The sequence below is a fragment of the Arachis ipaensis genome, chromosome B4 (genome assembly GCF_059453495.1).
Source record: "Arachis ipaensis isolate K30076 ecotype BB chromosome B4, ASM5945349v1, whole genome shotgun sequence".
NCBI classification, from domain to species: Eukaryota; Viridiplantae; Streptophyta; class Magnoliopsida; order Fabales; family Fabaceae; genus Arachis; species Arachis ipaensis.
In genome coordinates, this window is record NC_142439.1 from 83,503,146 (window position 1) to 83,527,507 (window position 24,362).

At 38.3% G+C, this 24,362-nt stretch overlaps 1 non-coding gene across 1 annotated transcript; it reads left to right on the forward strand.

The window, feature by feature from the left end:
* The first annotated feature begins 3,739 nt into the window (after window positions 1-3,739).
* On the forward strand, window positions 3,740-3,843 carry LOC148568166 (small nucleolar RNA R71). The gene has a single exon (XR_015882797.1). It is a non-coding gene; the product is annotated as a small nucleolar RNA R71 (small nucleolar RNA).
* Window positions 3,844-24,362: the final 20,519 nt, after the last annotated feature.

The following is a 24,362-nucleotide window of genomic DNA, read 5'->3' on the forward strand; positions in this document are numbered from 1 at the left end:
TCTCAATTTTTTTGCTTTTTGGTTGCCTTTTTCCGTGGCTTTTTCTTTTCCTTTTTCTTTCTTTTTCATGGCCAAAGACATTTATTCATCAAGATCCATAGACAATTTTTACTTCTACATAAAAAATGATAATTCTACACTCTAATTTTAGTGATGTGACTAAACAATCAAGCATGCATACCACCACTTAATTCTACTTGATTTGTCACTAATTTAGCCAAGTTACTTTTGTTCAAGCTTTTCTTTTATTTTTGGAAACAGAACAAGCATGGCAGGCACTTGTTTAAGAAGGTGAAGTTATATCCAAACATCTAAGCATTCACTTTATTCAAAGCAATTAACAAACACACATACTAAAAAAAATGACTCATAAAAAAAAAAGACTCCACCTAACACTTAAATGACTTATGATGAAAACACGTTCATAAAGACAATTCACCAATTATCATTTGATTATTAAGGAACGAGACCACCTCTTATTTATTGCTTGGTTCTTCTTAATTCTTGGGATCCTGCTTCTTCTTGCTTCCTGCCTCTTTTTGACCACTTGTGCTTCCTTTGTCTTTTCTTATGAGCTTTTTCCAGAATCCAGCCTTTTTCATCGTTTCTTCCACTCCTTTTTCAAGGATCATTGCCTTGTTTATTTCTCCTTCTTTCCTCCCTTTGAAATACTCATCATAAGCTGGGAATGCTGGGTCCATCTTGTGTAGATGTTCCCCTATGTAGTTAAGCTTGATTTGCGAACTGATGTTGTAGTCAGCTTGGACTGAGTATCTTGCATTCTGTAAAGTAGTGGCTTCCTTGATTGCCAAGACATTGGCATCTTGGTGTTGGCATATGTGGCTTTCTTTTCTTGCAGAACTTCCTTTTCCCATGTGTTAGTTTCAAAGATTTATGAATTTTCTTTTTGACCAAGCACGTACCTCCCTTTGTCTTTTTCCTCCATTTTTGTCTTTTCTTTTGTACCTGCACAAACAAACAAATTTGCTATCATTTTTCGGTCCATGTGAATTATGAATAGTATTTGCACATGTAAATCAATGCTTGTCTTTATGAGCTTATAGCCGTGACTTCTACATGTATGCACACTTATTATTTGGACACCAAACTTAGTTTTTGGTTAAGTCTCCTGATGACATGAAATCCATATTGGTTGTCCTTAATGAGTGTGCATATTTCTAATAAATCATAGTCACCTTGGCTCCTTGATTCTAAACAAAGTGACTACCCTAAGTAATTGAAACTAAAGCATTAAAACATGTGAATGGTATACTTGTCATGAATTTTGAAATCCAGAGGAACTTCTTGCTTTTCATAAACTGTGTTCAAAAAGAACACCAAACTTAATGTTTGGTTGTGCACCTTGAATGAAAGATGGAATTCAATTTGAGTAAGATTTGGGAGTGCCATCAGGCACACCAAACTTAGAGACCAATTGTAATTTACATGCACGGTTTAGTGCACTTAATCAATAGTTGTCCTGAGGATTCAAGTTCATGCATAAGAAACCATGCTTTATTAGATGTAAAGCAAAGCACTAAAGATTAAGGATACTAAAAAAAATGGGTTGCCTCCCATGAAGCGCTTCTTTAACGTCACTAGCTTGACGGTTGTCCCTTGTTAGGGTGGATTGTAGTGCTTGACGTCCTCTCCTCTCACTATGAAAACGTCCCCTCTTGATTCATTCATGACCTCTAAATGTTCCATAGAAAGAACTTTCTTGATTGTGAACACTTGAGGGAGCTGGGAAGGAATGGTCTGGAGGCCAGGTGGGATTGGCAGATAATGACTTGAGATCACTTTATCTCCCGGAGAAAAACCTTCAGTGGGAATTTTCTTGTTTCTCCATCCTCTTGGCAATCTCCCTATCACTCTTCCCTTTCTCTTGAGGATTTCTTCATTGACCTTTATGTCAGGAGGATCCTTCTGATCTGTTTCCACTGATTCTTGTGGCTCTAACTCTTGCAACTCTTGTTTGCCTTCCAATGACTGTTTTAGAGTCTCAGCTGCTGGATTACTTTCCCCCAAACACGGATGGCTACTATCATCTTTAGGCTTTTCAGATTCTGGTTCAGGCTCAGATGCAGGTTTGAAGACTTTGAAAATGAGCTGTTCATCATGTATTCTCAGAATTAGTTCTCCTTGTTCTACATCTATGAGCGCTCTAGTAGTGGCTAGAAATGGTCTGCCCAGAATGATAGGGTGTAAATAGCTTTCCTCCATGTCCACAATGACAAAGTCTGTGGGGAAATAATAATCTCCTACTTTCACCAGCACATTTTCAACTACCCCTTCAGCTTGCTTCTGAGTTTTGTCAGCCAGTTGTATGATTACATCAGTGGATCTCACCTCGTTCAGTTGTAGCCTCTTCATAAGAGTTAGAGGCATCACATTTATGCTAGCTCCTAGATCACAGAATCCTCTGTCAATTTTTGTTCCCCCTATGATGCAAGGGATATGAAAACTTCCTGGGTCCGTTTTCTTAGAGAGTGTGTCCTTCTTGATGAGAGCACTGCATTCTTTGTTCATTGTTACCGTTTGTCCTCCCTTCAAAACTCTTTTCTTGCTTAACAATTCCTTTAAATACTTGATGTGTGTGGGCATTTGATGAAGAATCTCAAGAAAGGGAATATTGACATGCAGAGAATTAAATGTCTCTAGAAACCTTGAATAGGTTTTCCTTTTTTCACCTCCTCCTAACCTCTCAGGAAATGGTGCTTTTGGTTGGTATACTTCCATCATGCCTTTTTGCAGATCCTTGGCTTGCTCAGTTCCACTTTCCTGCTTAACTTCTTCCACATCTTCTTTCAAGATTTCTGGTTCCTGCTGTGAGGACCTGATTCCTTCTTCTTCTGAGACTTCCTTCAATATGGTGATGGCCTTGCACTCTTCCCATCTTACTCTCTTTTGTTCCCCCTTAGGATTCTTTTCTGTGTCACTAGGGAACACTGCAGTTGATTTGGGTGCCTGTTGAGATAGCTCTCCTACTTGAGATTCCAACCTTTTGAGTTTTTCACCATGGTTTCTTAAGGTAGTTCTCACATCATCCCTGAAGCTCTTCAATTCAATTATGTCTTGGCTCATGGTTGCCATCATTCCTTCCATCCGGTTTAATTGATCTTGAAATTGTTGGCTCGGATTAGGTTGGGTATGTTGATTATTTTGGCCATGATATGATGATTGGGGGTAAGTGTTTTGTGTGGCTTGGTATGATCTTTGGTTGGAGTTTTGGTATGTGGAATTGTTTTGTTGGTTGTGGTTGTAAGGTTTGTGGTTTTGTGGTTGGGTTTGTTGGTTTCCCCACCCAAAGTTTGGGTGGTTTCTCCAGCCTGGGTTGTAAGTGTTGGAGTGTGGATCATATGATTGCCTTTGTTGGTTTCCCACATAGTTAACCTCATCCCAATCACCTCCTTCAATGCCTACTTCCTCTTGATCTTGTGTGTGTATTGTAGCCACTTGCTTTGTTTCTAATTGCCTGGTAAGCTCTGCTAGTTGCTTGGCAAACACCTTGTTTTGGGCTAGAATTGTATCGACATGGTTCAGCTCCATGACTCCCTTAGTGTTGTGCCTTTCTGATGCATAGTAGTACTCATTCTCAGCCACTGTCTCGATCACTTCAATGGCTTCTTCCACGGTCTTTTTCTTGTTCAATGAACCTCCTGATGAATGGTCTACAGCCTTCCTTGATTCATAAGAGAGCCCATCATAGAAGATGTGCAATTGCACCCAATCATGGAACATGTTTGGTGGGCATTTCCTTGTCAAGTCCTTGAATCTCTCCCATGCCTCGTAGAGAGTTTCACCATCTTGTTGTCTAAAAGTCTGGACCTCAGATCGAAGCCTATTGACCTTTTGTGGAGGGTAGAAACGTGCCAGAAACTTGCCTTCCACCTCATCCCATGTGGTTAGACTCCCCCTTGGGAATGATTCCAGCCACTTAGCTGCCTTGTCCCTAAGTGAAAATGGGAACAAGAGCAGTTTATAGGCATCTTCCTGGACTCCATTGGACTTCACAGTGTCACAAATTCTCAGGAATTTTGTGAGATGTTGGTTTGGGTCTTCATTAGCACTTCCTCCAAAGGAACAATGATTTTCCACCAATGATATTAGCTGTGGCTTGAGCTCAAAATTGTTGGCCTGAATGGGTGGTTTCTGGATGCTACTACCACAATTCCCAGAGGTTGGGTTTATGTATGAACTAAGAACCCTCCTCTCAGGAATGGCATTGTTTCCATCAGCTCTCTCATGGTTGTGAACTTCTCTATCCATGTTGAGATCTAGAGCTTCCTCAAAATTGTCCTCAGATTCTCCTTCAGATTCCTCTTCTCCCACTACTCTCTTCCCTCTTGCTTCCCTTCTAAGTCTATGAAGGGTCCTTTCCGGTTCGGTATATGGAGGAGTTGATGTCTCTCCTCTCCTACCTGTCATACAAGAACACAGCTCAAACACAAACAGGTAAAATACTCTTGGTTAATGGAAGAGTATGGTCAGCTCAATTGAGGAATTAATTCAAACAGTTAGTGAGTCAGTGAGTTAGTTGCATGAATTTAAAGGCATAAAGAAGGAAAGCATGTAACCAAGTGCAGAAATTAAAATTCAACAAGTATTTAGAACAGAATTAACAAAGCAAGAGAAAATTGCTCAATCTAGTTAGCTTCCAATTTGAGAATTGTCAATCGAAAACCAATCCCCGGCAACGGCGCCATAAACTTGATGCGCATAAACGTGTTATGCTACGATTTAGGAAATTGCACGATCGGCAAAATTCCTTCCGGCAAGTGCACCGGTTATCGTCGTCAAGTAAAAACTTACAATAGAGTGAGGTCGAATCCCACAAGGATTGGTTGAGTGAGCAATTCGGATTAGAAGTGTGTTCTAGTTGAGCGGAATCAAGATTTGAGATGAGAATTGCGGAATGTAAAATTGGCGGGAAAGGTAAATGACAAGAAAATTAAATGGCTGAATCTTAAATTGCATGAATTAAAGAGCAAAATGTAAATTGCTGAAATTAAAAGGGAATGGGGATGATTGCAAGAATTGAATTGCAGAATGTAAAGAGAAAGTGGAAATCAGAAATGGGGAATTCATTGGGTTTAGGAGATATTGAAATCTCCGAATCAAAACATGTAAATCTCTTCCTCAACCAATGCATTCATTGAATTTTGCTTGGCAATCTTATATGATTGGATCCCAATTCCTTGGCTCACCAATGCTCTCTAAAAACAAACAAATTCCCAATCCCTTGGTTTAAATGTTCATAAGAAGAGATGATACTTGATCACTGATTATACCACACAATTTCATGAACCACAATTTGGTAGGATTACATGTCACAATATCCATCCAAACCCCAATCCAATCCACTGTGAGAAAGCTTCTCTAGCATGAATCCTCCATTCCTTTCCCAAGGCTCCGAAGGATTCCAAGTATGAGTAGTCTCTTTCCCAAGACAACTACTCAATGGAATTAAATCGAGAAGCTTTCTAACAAAATTCAAGAGAAAAGATTGAAGAAGAAGATAAACTATTATTGATTCATTGAATTACAATAGAGCTCCCTAACCCAATGAAAGGGGGTTTAGTGAATCATAGCTCTGAATTCAATTACAAAGAAAAAGAAACTAGCTAAAAATGAATGTAAAAGTCCCTTCTAACTTAACTTCTATCCTATTTATACACTTTCTATATTGAGCTTCAGTTGTGCTTCTTGGGCTTTGAGGCCTCTCCTTGCTTTCCTTTTGTCTTGGGTTTATGATCCATAATCTTGATGAGGTTGTTGATCCAAATCCTGTAACATTTATTGAGCCAACTTAGTGATAATCAAATAATGGCACATGACTCAATAAATGAGATTTCAAACTCATCAATCCCTCAGGCCCAATCCCATAAACCATGATATTCAATTGGGTTTCATACCAAAGTAAGTTTAAGTTAATAATTGTGCTCAAAGACTAACTTAAATCACAATATTTTTGGCCCAGAAACCTTTTTTCAAGAGTGGCGTTTAAGTTGTAGTTTAAGCTTAAACTGCAACTTAAACGCCAGACACTTCCAGTGATGCCATTTGTAGAAGCACGTTTAAGCTTCAGTTAAGGTTAAACTGAAGCTTAAACGTGGAAATGGAAGAAGGTAGCCCTGGAGAGTCATGTAGTCGAACACGTTTAAGCTTCAGTTTAAGGTTAAACTGAAGCTTAAACGTGGAGATAGGAAGGGCAGCCCTGGAGGTCGAACACGTTTAACCTCCAGTTTGAGGTCAAACTGGAGGTTAAACGTGGAAGCTTGGAATGGTGGCCCTGGAGGTGTCGAACACGTTTAACCTCCAGTTTGGGGTCAAACTGGAGGTTAAACGTGGAGATGGAGAGAGCAACCCTGGAGTGAAAAAACTATCGAACACGTTTAAGCTCCAGTTTGAGTCAAACTGGAGCTTAAACGTGGAATGGCCCCTGGTACTCTTCCTGGTTCTGGCGTTTAACCTCCAGTTTGAGGTCAAACTGGAGGTTAAACGTGGAACTCCTCCCTGGGTGGCATACTCATTCTGGCGTTTAACCTCCAGTTTGAGGTCAAACTGGAGGTTAAACGTGGAATGCTCCTTAAGTGAGGCTTTTCATTCTGGCGTTTAACCTCCAGTTTGAGGTCAAACTGGAGGTTAAACTTCAATCCCAGCATTTCTTATCCTTCATGATTTTGGCGTTTAAGCTCCAGTTTAGGCTTAAACTGGAACTTAAACTCCACATGTGATATTCAAGCTTCCTTTATTGATTTTGTTGCTTCCTTGCTTAGCCTCTTCTTCCCTAAAATCATCCAAACAATTGCATCAAAGTCTTGCAAAATTTCATGAGAAATCTTTCATTCATAGCATTTAAGTAATATAACTAAAACTCATGGAATTTGCATCGAAATCATATTGTTTGGATGGTTCATTACTTTGTTCTTCATTTAACCATTTTTAGTTACTTTAAGCTCAAGAAAATGCATAAAACAACTAAAACTAACAGAAAAATGCTAGTGAAACTAGCCTATGATGCCTTGGCATCAGCATGCCATGAAGTTGTTAGGATCTCATATAGACTTTATATATATATATATATATATATATATATATATATATATATATATATATATATATATATATATATATATATATATATATATATATATATATTTATATATATATATACGAAATTGAAACTGAAACGTGGTTATATATACATGAAACGTGGCATGTATGCATGTATATGTATATAATACAAATGACACCTAATGATGCTTTGATAACCACAAAGCTTCAATTAATATTATCAATCCATACTCATCTTCCTTTTTCTTTCATTAATCACCAATTGAACTAAAAAGAAAAAGAGAGAGTAAGCCGTGAGTGAGAAGAATGAAAAACCTTCGAAACCCAATTTTTTGAGTCCGATTTTTTTGAGATCCGTAACTCTAATAAAAAATCTAATTCGATAAAAGTATTTGTATTCTCCTCCTCTACACGTTAGTATTATTTTTGTTCGATAAAAGTTGACAATAACGTGGCTCTCATTTTTATTGAGTTCGGCTAATTGGAGTTTTAGTAAAAACAGACGATTAATGACGTTTTTTTCTTCAGCAGCTCGATCAGAAAGCTTTCCCAAAATTTTTATTAATTTTGATTTCGTATAGAGGTAGGGAATTTTATTTTAAAATTAACTGTTTTAAACTGTGAATGCCATAGAAGTCTAGTAGGTATTTGTAAATAATTTATGATTGTTTTGTATGACTGAATAATGAGTTTGAGTTGTGTTTGTGACTAAATTTGATGAATATGTATTTGATTTCTTGATTGATTAAGAGTGCTGAAAATTCTAATTATTGAGTTAGAAAGTCGGTTTGATTAAATACTATGTAAAATGACTTTTCTTGGTTTTGGCATTAATTTGATATTGAAATAAATTCGCATTTGAATCGATTTGAGATATTGAGAATGAGTTTTATTGATTTATCGAAAATGATTCTGAGGGTCGGTAAAGATTTTGACATTGGAATTGGTTCGATTCATTGGTATTGAACTGAGATTTGAAAATGGTTCAGTTGGGACCCGAAAAGGGTACCTAAGCCTGAATTTTAAGGGAAGTGCTGCCGAAATTTTATAAAATCTGAAGTTTTATTTGAAAAGTTATTTTAAAAGATTTGGTTTTGGAAAATTAAATTACTTGAGATTTATTTAGTTGAGAAAAGGTGTATTCTATTTTTAAACTCGATTTATTCAGAAAAACATAATGTTTTAAATCTAATTTTGTAAGGAGAAAATTTATTTTAAGTGTTGTTTTGAGCTCGATTTTTTAAGAAAAGGAATCTCTGCCACAGGAGAGTAGAGAACAAGGATTTAAAGAATATATTAACTTAAAGGGATTGTCTGCCACAGGAGAGCAGATGTGACATTGTTTGGGTCTTAGTGCCAAATGTAAAGTGGGGACGCCCACACACTGAGAACTGTTTTCCAGATGTACGCTTATTGATTTGGAAAGTCACACTGTATGCGGCCTAGCCGTACGACTTATAAGCACACTGTATGCATCTGGAAAGCCATATGTGGGACTTGTACCCGGGAAATATCGGGAGCGAATAGGCAACTGACACATGAGCTCATGGCCTGCGTTAGGGATAGACATGCATCATGTTGTTTGCACATTTGTATTTGATTGAGCTTGCTTGTCTTATTTCTTTGTGATTGTGCCATTTGTCTTGTTGTAACTTGCTTGTACATTGAATTAAATCTCTGGTTTGTACTATTTGTTTGTGAATGTATTAAAGTGATTACGAATTGACATTTGACTGAGGATTAACTATGTGGCTGAGAGACGGGTAATGTGACTAGTTTTATATTTAAAATTTGTTTTGAGTTTAGAGATTTTAAAAAGAGGTAATTAGTTAGCTAATGTATAACCAAGAGTATTTTCAAAGGGTTTGATAAAAATATAGTTTTATTGAGGAAAATTAATTATTTGCACTTTATTTCATTACTTTTACGGCACTTCCATTCCCTAATGAGATTGCGTGGTTTGTTCTCACCCCAAAATTTTTCACCCTTTCAGTGACACAGGTTCAAAGACTCAGTTTGAAGCTGCGGGCGATTATTAGTTTTATTTGAATTAAGTTATGAGTTGCGTTGTTTTCAAAGAAATCTCTCGCCTTTGTTATTTTAGATTTTATTTTATACAGAGGGATAGGAATTATCTTCAAGTTTTATATTGAATTTATTTATATAGCGCTTATTATTATTAGTGATTTTGTGAATGTTAGTATTTGAGGATCTTTGATTTTAATTACATATAACAATTTTCTAGAATTTTCTATAAAACTGAAATGCAACATCAAACTAAAGGCTCAATATTAAATAGTTAAAAAGGAAAACGAGTTAGTAATGCGTTACTTTTGGTACGATCATGACGTGCTAAAAGTTATGGTGTTACAATTATCAGTTATCTTTTTCCCACATAATTTCATTCATGAGATGATTCGAAACATTGCTGAATTATATTCATTTATGGATTTAAAATCCTGTAGACGCAAGTGGGTCCATTAATATCGGGCTTGAGGAAGTATCACTGTCTTTTGATGATTATACCTTTCTTCAAGGTCTTTCCACAGATCTGCAGGATCTTTCAATATGAGATATTCATTTTTCAATCCTTCGTCAAGATGACGACGAATGAAAATCATGGCTTTGGCTTTATCCTTCTGCAATATATTATTTTCAGCTTTAATGGTATTTCCAAGATTCATTGAATCAAGATGGATTTTAGCATCTAGTATCCATGATAAATAGTTGTTCTCAGGTATAACAGGAGCATTAAATTCAAGATGAGAGAGTTTCGACATAATGAAAATTTGTTACCTGAGTCTTCCTAAAATTTTATCAGAGTCTCGTGTTGATAACGTGTTGTAAAATAAATAAAGAAGATATAATAAATATAAAATAAAATATAAATAGAATACTCTAATACTAGCTAATATAATAATCTCAATATAATATATATGATTTATATATTTATTTAATATAATATAAAGAGAAAAAGGAGTATTCGCAATGTATAAAGAAAAGGGTATTATAAAAGAAAGAGAAAAAAATGTTTATTTGTAAGACCCAGAACTTTTAGAAAGTCTTATTATGATCAAGTCTCAAATCATATAGTTATTTATAACCTTAATTTCGGAAATCATTTTATTAAAGAGAATTAAGGTGAGTTTTGATTTATTGAATTTGAGATAAGTTATGATTATTATCCAATTTTATAATTATTGGATTATTTTCTATATTTAAAATATAAAGTTGACAATTACGAAATGATAAGGATTTTATATGATTTGAATTAAATAATTAATATTTTAAATATAATACTGCTATTTTGAAAAAATGAAGAAATTAAGTATATTATTTCTAATTTTTAGATTTGAGAATTTTATTGAAAATAATTGGTAAAATTGATGAGCAAATAGTATTTTTCCATATACAATTAGTGTTGGATTTACATTGGGTTTCAATTACTATATTATTCCCAATTTTATGTGAAATTACCATAATACCCTTAACCCTAATTTTCAAAATGAAACCCTTCCCTAACTTAACTCCTTCAGCCGCTGAGTTCCCTTTCTCCTTCACAAGTTCAACACACGCAGTTTCCTTTGTTATCCCTGAAAGAAAGAAGCAAAGAAAACGAAAGGGGGAATGAGGGAAAAGGAGATCTGGAGGAAGAAAGAGCACCGGGAAAATAGCAGCTCGCCGGCCAGCCGCGTTCTGCCACCACGTCTAGCTCGCCGCCGATCGAGCTCCCGTTTGCGCCGTCGCTAGGGAGAACAGAACTGAGAAGGGGTTGGTTCGCGAATGTGGGTGGTCACGGGCTCGAAGCCGCCGCGCCTTCATCACCACCGCGTCCACGCTGTGCCACCGCCACTGCTAGGGTTTGCCGTCGCCACCTTATCACTGCCAGCAGGCACAGAGGGAGAGAGAAATCGGAGATTTGCATAGAAGAGAGAGAGGGAGAGCGCGATAAGGGAAGCCATCTCCGCCTGTGTCACCGTCGCCGAACCTCCTTGCCGTCGCCGAACCTCCTTGCCGTCGCCACAAAAGCTGCCTTCGTCGGTGTCGTTGGAGGCACGAATGGGAGAAGAACGCGCATGATGGATCTTACAGAGAGGGTTATTCTGCCGCCCTTGCTACCGTTAGAAGCTGTCGCCACGACCGCCGGCCTCCTAGCCGCCGCTGTGGTTGGAGTCTGCTGTGGTTGGAGAAGTCGTTGTGGCTGCTGAAACCACCGCCAAAGCTCCGGACTGAGCTTCTGCCACTTGAGACCTTGCTGCCGTCGCTGGAAAAGTATGCCGGTAAGGGTTTTATTTGAGGTTTCTGCCTTTTTGGATTTCGAGAAGGTTATAACGCTGCGCAGTTTTTATAATTGATCCACCGGAGCTTCTGGCCGCCGCCGGAGCTGTTGCCGGGCCTGTTCGAAATCGCAGCTGCTTCGTTTTCATATTACAGTAAGTATCTTATGTTTCGAAAAAGCCTTGCGTTAGTATTTTGTTGTGTTCGGTTAATGAATATGAGTTTTGATAACGTGGGGTCGAGTCCTGATTATTGTATGTTGCGATTAGTGTTGCTATGGTTATTGTGAACGTGACTGGGAGCTGAGGTTTTGGTTGCCGTCAGTTCGGGTTGAGGCGGAAAGGACTTGATGAGGCATTTGGGTTATTGATTTGTGTTGAGGTAGGGGCACTTTCCAAAAATTATATTTTGTATATTGGAATTATTACATATGGGTACTGATGTGAGGATGTGTATTTGGTGATTGTATCAGTCCTATGCATTGTTTGGTTGTTTTGTATGAATTATGGGTGTTTGTTCGACTCGACTGTTGTGTGGCTTTGTAAAACGAAATGCTTTTGAAATTGATTCTTTTAAAGCTTTGAGATCGAGTTGAATCCGTTGGAAATTGATTTGAATTGAATGAATTTTCTTGAGAATGTGTAAAATAGAATACACTCTTGATTTCAGTCTGGCTGGCTTTAAATGATCTGGTTTTTGATAAATGATTGTTGTTGAACCGTTTCTTTAAAGCTTTAGAAATGAGTTTATTCGGCTGATAATGATTTGATGTTGAAACAGTTTCCTTGAAATATGGAATTGAGATGACTGTTGGATTTTGGCTTGCCTTGGACTGATTTTGGAATTTGGGTTGTTGAAAAGGATTGTGAAACGGTTTAGTTAGGACCCGGACCGGGTGGCAAAGTCCAAGTTTTAGGGGAGGTGCTGCCGAAATTTCTATAAAATCTGAGTCTTTATTGAAATGTTGTCTGGCAAATGATGAGTTAAAGACTTCTACTATTTTATTTGAATTATCAAGAAAAGGATGATTCATGCTTTCGAAATGAGTTAGTAAAGAGGAAATTGTGATTTAATCTTGCTTCTTAAGAAAGGCATTGTATATCTTTCAGGAGGAAGTTATTTAGATGAAACTTGTGTTTTAAAGCTGTTTGAATGTGAAAAGGTTTTATGCCTTTGAATTTGACTTGGGGGTTTCAATTAAAGAAGTTTTAATGATTTTGAAAGGACCTGAATGTCTATCGACAAGTTTCATTTTGAAATGTTTTGAGAAAGGTTTTACGTACTCTTTGAATTCTGAATTCTTGCAAGACTAAGGCAATTTTGAACAGTTGAAACGCTTTAGAATTTATCATGGGAGTTGAAGTTGGTTTTGCCTAAGTAAAGGAAACGGCTTTGAAAGAAGTAAATGATTACGTGACTCGGTTTGGCTTAGATCCTATTTTATTACTCAAATCGGAAAGCCAATGTTTTAATGATTTTAAATGAATTTGGCGAAATGAGATATGTTATTCTCCCTAAAGACTTGGGACTCTGCCGAGAAACTTTTCTTATAAAATCCCATTGTTGGATGGGTGATTTTGAATATCTCAAAGAGATTTTTAACTTGCCATGATTATGAAAGTTTTGGAAAGAGGGTGCCGAGAGTGGCATTGTTTTTAAAAGGGGAATTTACCTTGAGTAAAAGTGGCTTATGAGCCTAAGATGATTTGAGAAATGAGATCTTTAAAGCCAAGGCTGAAAAGAGTTGCAATTTGATTTCAAAGTGAAATGACTTGAGAAAAGTGATTTATGGCCTAAAAGCCGGTTTTATGAATTTGATGATTTTAAATGGTGGAAGTGCTGTTTTTATTATGGGCCGGAATGGCTGTGTACGATTATGAATATTGGCTGGTTCTGGATCGAACCGTGAGCCGGAATGGCTATGTATGATTATCAATATTGGCTGGTTCTGGATTGAACCGTGAGCCGGATGGCTGAGATGGATGTTGATCCATGGCTGAGAATGAATGCATATATGCTGAGATATTGATAATTGTGAATGTTTGCACTTCTACTATCGGAGACGAGGGTTTCCCTGGGAGGAAGCAGTGGCTAGCCACCACGTGCTCCAGGTTGAGACTCGAAGCTCTTTTGACCCTATGTCGTAAGTGTGGCCGGGCACTGTGAAAGCCCGGATGAGCTCGCCCCCGTGAATATACACCAGTGAGGGTGTTGGATATGGATCATGATTATGATCAAGTTTATATTGAGTATAACTCGAGTTGGGGATGCGCGACAGAGGGACAGTCCAATGGTTAGCTACTAGGACTTGTCGGGTTGGCTCTATAACCGACAGATGATATCATCAGCCACTAGGGACAGGCATGCATCATATGCATCTATGTGACATTGTTTGGGTGTGCATATTATACTTGGTTTGCCTATGTGAATAATTGCTAATTGTTCTACTTGCAATAACTATTTGTTTGTGCTTGCATCTTCCTATTTGTGTTTGCTACTAGGACTCTGTTGGACTGTGGTGATTGGTTGATGGTTGGATTGTTTGGGCCTAGGGCCGTGGTTGAAATGAGATGAACCGATGGTTGCTTTCGGTTTTGTGTTTCTGGTTTGGAATAAAATATGAAAGGTTGTTTTGGTTCAGCATAGATAAACTGTTTTGAAAGGCTCTTGAGTTTTTGAGAATTGAACGGTTCTTCCTTCAGAAAAGATTTTTAGACTTTACTTTTACTGTAAACCGTTGTTTTTGAAAAGGAGGCATAAGACGGTTATTAATCACTAGTACGATTTATCTTCACGTATCCTATTACAGTAATTCCCAAAAACCCTCTATTGAGAACCCTTTCGAGGATAATGTTCTCACCCCCTTACATTTTTTCCCTTTCAGGATATGGGCGCAGAAGTCACGAAGAGTTTATTTAGTTGTTGAAATGCTCTGTATTGCTTTAGATTATTACTTATTATACCCTCGCCTTTATCTTGATATATTCTGTAAGAGGGATAGAAATTGTATTGGTTAATTCTTGTAATGTTATTTATATATATATATATATATATATATATATATATATATATATGGATGTACTCTTTATGAGTTTTAGTAAGTTGTATGGTATCTATGGATGTATGTTATCGGATGAAAGTATTTTTGGGAGCGGTTTCACGGTTTAAAGTTTTAAACAGGCTCATATTTTAATATTAAATAGTATAAGTGTCATCGTAATGTTCGAGCTATCAGAGTTGCGCAGCCGGAAGCGTGAGCTTTGGTAGTTAGGGTGTTACATTATTACTGTTGTTGTGTAATCAAGGAGGCTTAACCTCCTATTTATATATGTACAAAAGATTACTTTTCAAACTCTTATTAAATATATTCTTTTTTGAGAATTGTGGACTGTCCATCATAAATGAGCATCCACCTTGCTATCCATATCACAACAGTGTCAACTCGATTTGTTAATTACTTATCTCCTTACTTTGAAGGTTTTATTATTGGTGGAGAGGATAAATATTGTCCACGTAAACAGTAATTTTTTGAGTGAATTACAATTTTTATTAATAAAGTTTAAAATATTAATTGTACTGGATGCCTCCGGTACGGGTTGAGAGATGGATCGAAAACTTGCAGATCGAGGCGGATGCCGGATTATTTGACTGGAGCAATGGGGGTGGTACCTGCAAAGGCACTTTGATGCTCAAGTCAGAATGGTTCTAAGAGGTAGAAGGTGTGAGGAATGAATGAATACCTAGAGGGACCTAGGTCCTCTATTTATAGGTGATGGTAGGTATCTTATCTTATCTTATTTAGCTAAGATAAGGGAGACGTTTGAATTCGAAAGTTAGTTAGGAGCTCTAGTGGGCTGGTTCCGGGCCTTCTGGGTAACCGGGTTCAGGGACCATTCCGAGCGTAGGATCTGTGGGCTGGATCCGTAACAGTTCCCCCAGAGCGACAGAGTAAGGGTGCTCGGTCTCATCACTGGAGGAACCTTTTCTTCGCTGTTTGTGGTTTGGCAAGGAGATCGTTATTTGGTTTTTCCAATCAAGGTCGAGGATTTGGGGAGTTCCTGGCCATTTCATGGTCAGGCGAGGAGCACGTTGTTTGGGCATCTCATCACATGCCGGGTTTGATGACCGTTCCGAAGAAGGGCCCGGAGATCGAGTCTGGAATAGTTGCCCCCGGAGCATGAGAGTATGCTTTCTTGGTCTCAATGCTAAGTCGTTGGGGAGTCCGATTCTCTGTAGTTTGGGAGACTGTGAGGGGCCTGGAAAGGACGTGACGTCATCCTGCATCAATTGGTAGGATGTTGGTCAGTCTGGCTTTCCGCAAGTTGGAAGACCGTCAGCTCATGCTTGTTTTGTGTGGCTTTTTTGGACCGTTATTGTGAACTTATTTTAGGCCTCTTGGTGGGCCGATTTCAAGACTTTGTTTATTTAGCTTATTTGGATTTCTGTTTTGTTGGCTTTGCGGGTGATCGATTCACGAGTCACTATTTTTGTTATTTGGATATCCATTTTGTTATTTGGATATCCGTTTTATTGGCTTCAGGGTGATCGATTCCTGGGTAGCCATTCACTTATTTGGATATCCATTTTTTTATTTGGATATCCGTTTTGTTGTCCTCGGGGTAATCGATTCCCGTTAGCCGTTTACTTATTTGGATATGCGTTTTCTTATTTGGATATCCGTTTTATTGGCTTCGGGGTGATCGATTCCCCAGTAGCCGTTTACCTATTTGGATATCCGTTTTGTTATTTGGATATCCGTTTTGTTAGCCTCGGGGTGATCGATTCCCGTGTAGCCATTTACTTATTTGGATATTCGTTTTGTTATTTGGATATCCGCTTTATTGGCTTCGAGGTGATCGATTCCTGGGTAGCCGTTCACTTATTTGGATATTCGTTTTGTTGTTTAGATATCCGTTTTATTGGCTTTGAGGTGATCGATTCCTGGGTAGCTGTTTACTTATTTGGATATCTGATGAGCAGATAATTTATACGCTTTTTGGCATTATTTTTAGTATGTTTTTAGTATATTTTAATTAGTTTTTATTATATTTTTATTTAAAATTCACTTTTCTGGACTTTACTATGAGTTTGTGTGTTTTTCTATGATTTCAGGTATTTTCTGGCTGAAATTGAGGGACCTGAGCAAAAATCTGATTCAGAGGCTGAAAAAGGACTGCAGATGCTGTTGGATTCTGACCTCCCTACACTCAAAGTGGATTTTCTGGAGCTACAGAAGCTCAATTGATGCATTCTCAATTGCGTTGGAAAGTAAACATTCTGGGCTTTCTAGCAATATATAATAGTCTATACTTTGCCCGAGATTTGATGGCCCAAACAGGCGTTCCAAGTCAGCTCAAGAATTCTGGCGTTTAACGCCAGAAGTGGCATAAAAACTGGAGTTAAACGCCCAAACTGGCACAAAAGCTGGCGTTTAACTCCAAGAAAAGTCTCTACACATGAAAGCTCAGCCCAAGCACACACCAAGTGGGCCTCGGAAGTGGATTTTTACACTAAACACCCTAGCTTACTCATTTTTTGTAACCCTAGGTCACTAGTTTACTATAAAAACTACTTTTAGTGATTTGTACCTCATGACACTTTACACGTTTCCTATTATATTTTCTACGGCATGAGTCTCTAAACCCCATTGTTGGGGGTGAGGAGCTCTGCTGTTCTTCATGAATTAATGCTATTACTACTGTTTTCCATTCTATCACGCTTGCTTCTACTCTAAGATATTCATTCGCACTTCAACTTGATGAATGTGATGATCCGTGACAATCATCATCATTCTCACCTATGAACGAGTGCCTGACAACCACCTCCATTTTACATGCAATCAAGCTTGAATGTGTATCTCTTGGGTTTCTAATCTAAGATTGGAACCTTCGTGGTATAGGCTAGAATTATTGGCGGCCATTCCTGAGATCCGGAACGTCTAAACATTGTCTGTGGTATTCTGAGTAGGATCTGGGAAGGGATGGCTGTGACGAGCTTCAAACTCGCGAGTGTTGGGCGTAGTGACAGACGCAAAAGGATCAATGGATCCTATTCCAACATGATCGAGAACCAACAACTGATTAGCCGTGCGGTGACAGCGCATTTGAAACATTTTCACTGAGAGGACGGGAAGTAGTCATTGAGAACGGTGATGCCCAACATAAAGCTTGCCATGGAAGGAGCCTTGCGTGCATGAAGAAGAAGATAGTAGGAAAGCAGAGATTCAGAAGACAAAGCATCTCCAAAGCCTCAACCTGTTCTTCATTACTGCATAACAAGTATTTATTTCATGTTCTTTTAATTTTTACAATTAAATCTGAGAATTATTGATATCCTGACTAAGAGTTACAAGATAACCATAGCTTGCTTCAAGCCGACAATCTCCGTGGGATCGACCCTTACTCACGTAAGGTATTACTTGGACGACCCAGTGCACTTGCTGGTTAGTAGTGCGGAGTTGCAAAAGTGTGATTGTAATTTCGTGCACCAAGTTTTTGGCGCCGTTGCCGGGGATTGTTCGAGTTTGGACAACTGACGGTTTATCTTGTTGCTTAGATTAGGAATATTTTATTTTTGTTGGTTTAGAGTCTTTTATTTGAGTTTAGTTTCATATTTTAAGTTTGGTGTCAATTGCATGCTTTTATTTTCTTTTAATTTTTCGAAATTGCATGTCCTTAGTTCTTTCTTGATTTTTAAAAATTCTAAGTTTGGTGTCTTCTTTGTGTTTTCCTTTAATTTTTCGAAAATTTGTATTTGATTCTCTAAAAATTTTAAGTTTGGTGTGTTTTTGTGCTTGTATTTACTTAAAAAATTTTCAAAAATTTGTTCTTGGTGTTCATCTTGATCTTCAAAGTGTTCTTGGTGTTCATCTTGACATTCAAAGTTTTCTTATTTGTTCTCTGTGTTTTGATCTAAAATTTCTAAGTTTAGTGTCATTTTGTTGTTTTTCTCTTTCCGCATTAAAATTCAAAAATAAAAAAATATCCTTTCCTTATTTTACTCATAAATTTCGAAATTTTGCATTAATTTAGTCAAAGATTTTCAAAATCATATCTTTTTTTAGTCAAGTCAAAATTCTAATTTCAAAAATTGATCTTTTCAAATCTTTTTCAAAAATCAAATCTTTTTAATTTCTTCAATCATATCTTTTCAATCATATCTTTTTTTTTATTGCAATCATATCTTCTAAATCATATCTTTTTCAAAATAATTTTCAATCATATATTTTTTATTGCTAATTTCAAAATCTTTTTAATTAATTAATTAATTTAGTTTTTAATTTGCTTTTATTTTATTTTCTTTTTGTTTTAGAAATTTTATTTTATTTTATTTTCCATTTATTTTACTTATTATTTTCGGTTACTTTTAATTAAAAAAATAATAAATATATAATTGCAATTCATATCAATTCTCTTTTCTCCATCATGGACATAAGTGGAAATGAACAGTCCAGAAGGACTCTGGGGTCATATGCTAACCCCATTACAGCTGCATATGGGAGTAGCATCTGTATACCTCCCATCAAAGTAAGCAGCTTTGAGCTAAATCCTCAGCTCATTATCATGGTGCAGCAAAATTGTCAGTATTCCGGTCTTCCACAGGAAGAACCTACTGAGTTTCTGGCACAGTTCTTACAAATTACTGACACAGTACGTGATAAAGAAGTGGATTAAGATGTCTACAGATTATTATTATTTCCATTTGCTGTAAAAGATCAAGCTAAGAGGTGGTTAAATAACCAACCCACAGCAAGCATAAAAACATGGAGACAATTAACAGACAAATTCCTGAATCAATTTTACCCTCCAAAAAGGATGACATAGCTAAGGCTGGACATCCAAGACTTTAAACAAGAGGATCATGAATCTCTTTACAATGCTTGGGAAAGGTACAGAGGGATGCTAAGAAAATGCCCCTCTGAAATGTTTTCAGAGTGGGTATAGTTAGACATCTTCTACTATGGACTTATAGAAAAAGCTCAGATGTCTCTAGACCACTCAGCTGGTGGATCTATACACATGAGAAAAATAATTGAAGAGGCTCAAGAACTCATAGATACAGTTGCTAGAAATCAACATCTGTACTCAAACAGTGAGTCCTCCATAAAAGAAGAGGCTATGGCAGTAACTACTGATCCTAATCCTCAAGAACAGATTGTTGAACTTAATCAGCAATTACTCCTTATGACAAAATAATTAGCAAAATTTAAAGAGATGCTCCAAGACACTAAAAATCCTAACAAGAATATAGAAGCACAATTGAATCAGACAAGACAGCAGCTATCTAAACAGATAACAGAAGAATGCCAAGCTGTCCAACTAAGGAGCGGGAAGACATTGAATAACTCAGCTCAAAATAGCAAAAAGTAAAGAAAGGAACAAATGACAGAGGATGACCAAACCACTACCCAAGATCCCTCTGAGGACATCAAGAGCCCAGAGAGGAATAACTCTGGCGTTCAAACACCAGAAAAGGGGGAAAAGTTGGCGTTAAACGCCCATTCCTTGCCCAGTTCCGGCGTTCAAACGCCAGAAAAGGGTGGGAAGCTGGCGTTAAACGCCCATCCAGCACCCAATCCTGGCGTTCAAACGCCAATGAGGAATCAGACACCTGCAAGTGCTGATAGTAACCCCTCTAAGAAGGCTTCTCCAACCACTTCTGTAGGGAATAAATCTGCAGCAACTAAGGTTGAAGAATATAAAGCCAAGATGCCTTATCCTCAGAAGCTCCGCCAAGCGGAACAGGATAAACAATTTGCCTATTTTGCAGACTATCTCAGGACTCTTGAAATAAAGATCCCGTTTGCAGAGGCACTTGAGCAAATATCCTCTTATGCTAAGTTTATGAAAGAGATCTTAAGTCATAAGAAGAATTGGAGAGAAACTGAAAGAGTGTTTCTCACTGAAGAATGCAGTACAATCATTCTAAAAAGCTTACCAGAAAAGCTTCAAGATCCAGGAAGCTTTATGATACCATGCACACTAGAGGGTGCTTGCACCAAGACAGCTCTATGTGACCTTGGAACAAGTATCAACCTAATACCTGCATCCACTATCAGAAAGCTTGGGTTGACTGAAGAAGTCAAACCAATCCGGATATGTCTTCAACTTGCTGATGGCTCCATTAAATATTCATCAGGCATCATTGAGGACATGATTGTCAAGGTTGGGCCATTTTCCTTTCCCACTGACTTTGTAGTACTGGAAATGAAGGAGCACAAGAGTGCAACTCTCATTCTAGGAAGACCTTTCCTAGTAACTGGACGAACTCTTATTGATGTACAAAAAGGGGAAGTGACCCTGAGAGTCAATGAGGATGAGTTCAAGTTAAATGCTGTCAAAGCTATGCAGCATCCAGACACAGCAAATGACTGCATGAGCACTGATATTATTGACTCTTTGGTGGAAGAGATCAATATGACTGAGAGTCTTGAGTCAGAGCTAGAGGACATCTTTAAAGATGTTCAGCCTAATTTGGAGGAACCAGAGGAAATAAAAGAACCTCTAAAAATCCCTCAGGAAGAGGAAAAACCTCCTAAACCAAAGCTCAAACCACTACCACCATCCCTGAAATATGCATTTCTGGGAGAGGGTGACACTTTTCCAGTGATCATAAGCTCTGCTTTAAATCCACAGGAAGAGAAAGCACTAATTCAAGTGCTAAGGACACACAAGACAGCTCTTGGGTGGTCCATAAGTGACCTTAAGGGCATTAGCCCAGCAAGATGCATGCACAAAATCCTATTAGAGGATGATGCCAAGCCAGTGATTCAACCACAGAGGCGGCTAAATCTAGCCATGAAGGAAGTGGTGCCGAAAGAGGTCACTAAGTTACTAGTGGTTGGGATTATTTATCCTATTTCTAATAGCCCCTGGGTGATCCCTGTCCAAGTTGTCCCCAAGAAAGGAGGCATGACAGTGGTTCATAATGAAAAGAATGAACTGGTTCCCACAAGAATAATTACAGGGTGGCGTATGTGTATTGACTACAGAAGGCTCAATACAGCCACCAGAAAGGATCATTTTCCTTTACCATTCATAGACCAGATGCTAGAGAGACTAGCAGGACATGAATACTACTACTTTTTGGATGGCTATTCAGGCTACAACCAAATTGTAGTGGATCCTCAAGACCAAGAGAAAACAGCATTCACATGACCATCTGGAGTATTTGCTTACAGAAGAATGCCTTTTGGTCTGTGCAATGCACCTGCAACCTTTCAGAGGTGCATGCTCTCTATCTTCTCTGATATGGTAGAGAAGTTCCTGAAAGTCTTCATGGATGACTTCTCAGTATTTGGAGACTCATTCAGCTCCTGTCTTGATCATCTAGCACTTGTCTTGAAAATGTGCCAAGAGACTAACTTGGTCTTAAACTGGGAAAAATGTCACTTTATGGTGACTAAAGAAATTGTCCTTGGGCAAAAAATTTCAAGCAATGGAATAGATGTGGATCAAGCCAAGGTAGAGGTAATTGAGAAATTACCACCACCTGCCAATGTTAAGGCAATCAAAAGCTTTCTGGGGCATGCAGGATTCTATAGGAGGTTCATAAAAGATTTTTCAAAAATTGCAAAACCTCTAAGCAACCTGCTAGCTGCTGACACTCCATTTGTGTTTGACACAGAGTGTCTGCAGGCGTTTGAGACCCTGAAAGCCAAGCTGGTCACAGCACCAGTCATCTCTGCACCAGACTGGATATTACCATTCGAATTAATGTGTGATGCCAGTGACCATGCCATTGGTGCAGTGTTGGGACAAAGGCACAACAAGCTTTTGCACGTCATTTACTATGCCAGTCGTGTTCTAAATGATGCACAAAAGAATTACACAACCACAGAAAAGGAGTTCAGTGGTTTATGCCATTGACAAATTTAGATCCTATTTAGTAGGATCAAAAGTGATTGTGTACACTGACCATGCTGCTCTTAAATATCTACTCACAAAGCAGGATTCAAAACCCAGGCTCATAAGATGGGTGTTGCTTCTGCAAGAGTTTGATATAGAAATAAGAGACAGAAAAGGGACAGAGAACCAGGTAGCTGATCACCTGTCCCGGATAGAACCAGTAGCTGGGGCGTCCCTCCCTTCTACTGAGATCTCTGAAACCTTTCCGAATGAGCAACTCTTTGCCATCCAGGAAGCACCATGGTTTGCAGACATTGCAAATTATAAAGCTGTGAGGTTCATACCCCAGGAGTACAGCAGGGTGCAAAAGAAAAAACTAATTTCTGATGCAAAGTACTACTTATGGGATGAACCATATCTCTTTAAGAGATGCGTAGACAGAATGATCCACAGATGCGTTCCTAGAGAGGAGGCACAGAAGATTCTGTGACATTCCCATGGATCACAATATGGAGGACATTTCGGAAGTGAGCGAACAACCACTAAAGTCCTCCAATGTGGCTTCTATTGGCCTATTCTCTATAGAGATGCCCGAGAGTTTGCACGTACCTGTGACAGTTGCCAAAGAGCTGGTAACTTGCCTCATGGTTATGTCATGCCTCAACAAGGGATCTTAGAGATTGAGTTGTTTGATGTATGGGGTATTGACTTCATGGGTCCTTTCCCACCATCATACTCAAACACTTACATTCTGGTGGTAGTAGACTACATATCTAAATGGGTGGAGGCAATTGCCACACCCACTAATGATACCAAGACTGTGCTGAAGTTCCTCCAGAAACATATTTTCAGCAGATTTGGTGTTCCCAGAGTACTAACCAGTGATGGGGGCACCCATTTCTGCAATAAACAACTTTACTCTGCTATGGTTCGATATGGAATTAGCCACAAAGTAGTAACTCCGTATCATCCACAGATAAATGGGCAGGCTGAAGTCTCTAACAGAGAACTAAAGAGAATCCTGGAACGGACTGTAATTGCTCGTAGAAAGGATTGGGCAAAGAGCTTGGATGATGCTCTGTGGGCATACAGAACAGCATTCAAGACTCCTATAGGAACCTCTCCATACCAGCTTGTGTATGGCAAGGCCTGTCATCTGCCCGTGGAACTGGAACATAAAGCCTACTGGGCAACCAGATTCCTAAACATGGATGCTAAGTTAGCTGGTGAGAAAAGATTGCTCCAGCTAAATGAGATAGAGGAGTTCAGACTCAATGCTTTTGAAAATGCAAAAATTTATAAGGAAAAAGCAAAAAAGTGGCATGACAAGAAATTGTCATCCAGAGTCTTTGAGCCAGGACAAAAAGTTTTGCTGTTCAACTCTAGGCTCATATTATTCCCTGGGAAATTAAAATCCCGGTGGAGGGGACCATATGTGATCACAGGAGTGTCACCATATGGTTATGTTGAGCTTCAAGATATTGATTCTGACAAAAAGTTCATTGTTAATGGACAAAGAATCAAACATTATCTTGAAAGCAATTTTGAGCAAGAATGCTCAAAACTGAGGCTTGAATGAAGCTCAGTAAAGGTCCAGCTAAAGACAATAAAGAAGCGCTTGCTGGGAGGCAACCCAGCCATTAGCAAGTTATTTGTTTTAATTAATACTTGTAGAAGTTTGATATACATTTTTCTTCAAAGGTTAATCACCAAAACTGAAGGAATTCACAGAGTTACAGAAGGATTCAGTGCAAAAAGCAGAGAAAATGAGCTTGCTGACAAGAAAATGCCAGTAAAGGGCATTTTGGGCGTTAAACACCAGAATGGGTACCATTTTGGGCGTTTAACGCCAGAATTGCAGCATCCTGGGCGTTCAGCAAAACGCCCAGTGATAAAGGGATTTCTGGCATTTAACGCCAGGTAGGGTACCTGGCTGGGCGTTAAACGCCCATAATGGCCAACAATTGGGCGTTAAACGCCAGAAAGGCAGGGGGAGGAGATTTTGTTTCCAACTTCAAATTTTTTCAAATTTTCATGTTTTGATTCATACTTTTCTGCATAAACATGTTTCAAACTTTCATCATTCACCCTCAATTTTCAAAAATTCAAACATTTTCTAAATCTCTTTTCAATTTTCTTTCAAATCCTTCCCAAATCTTC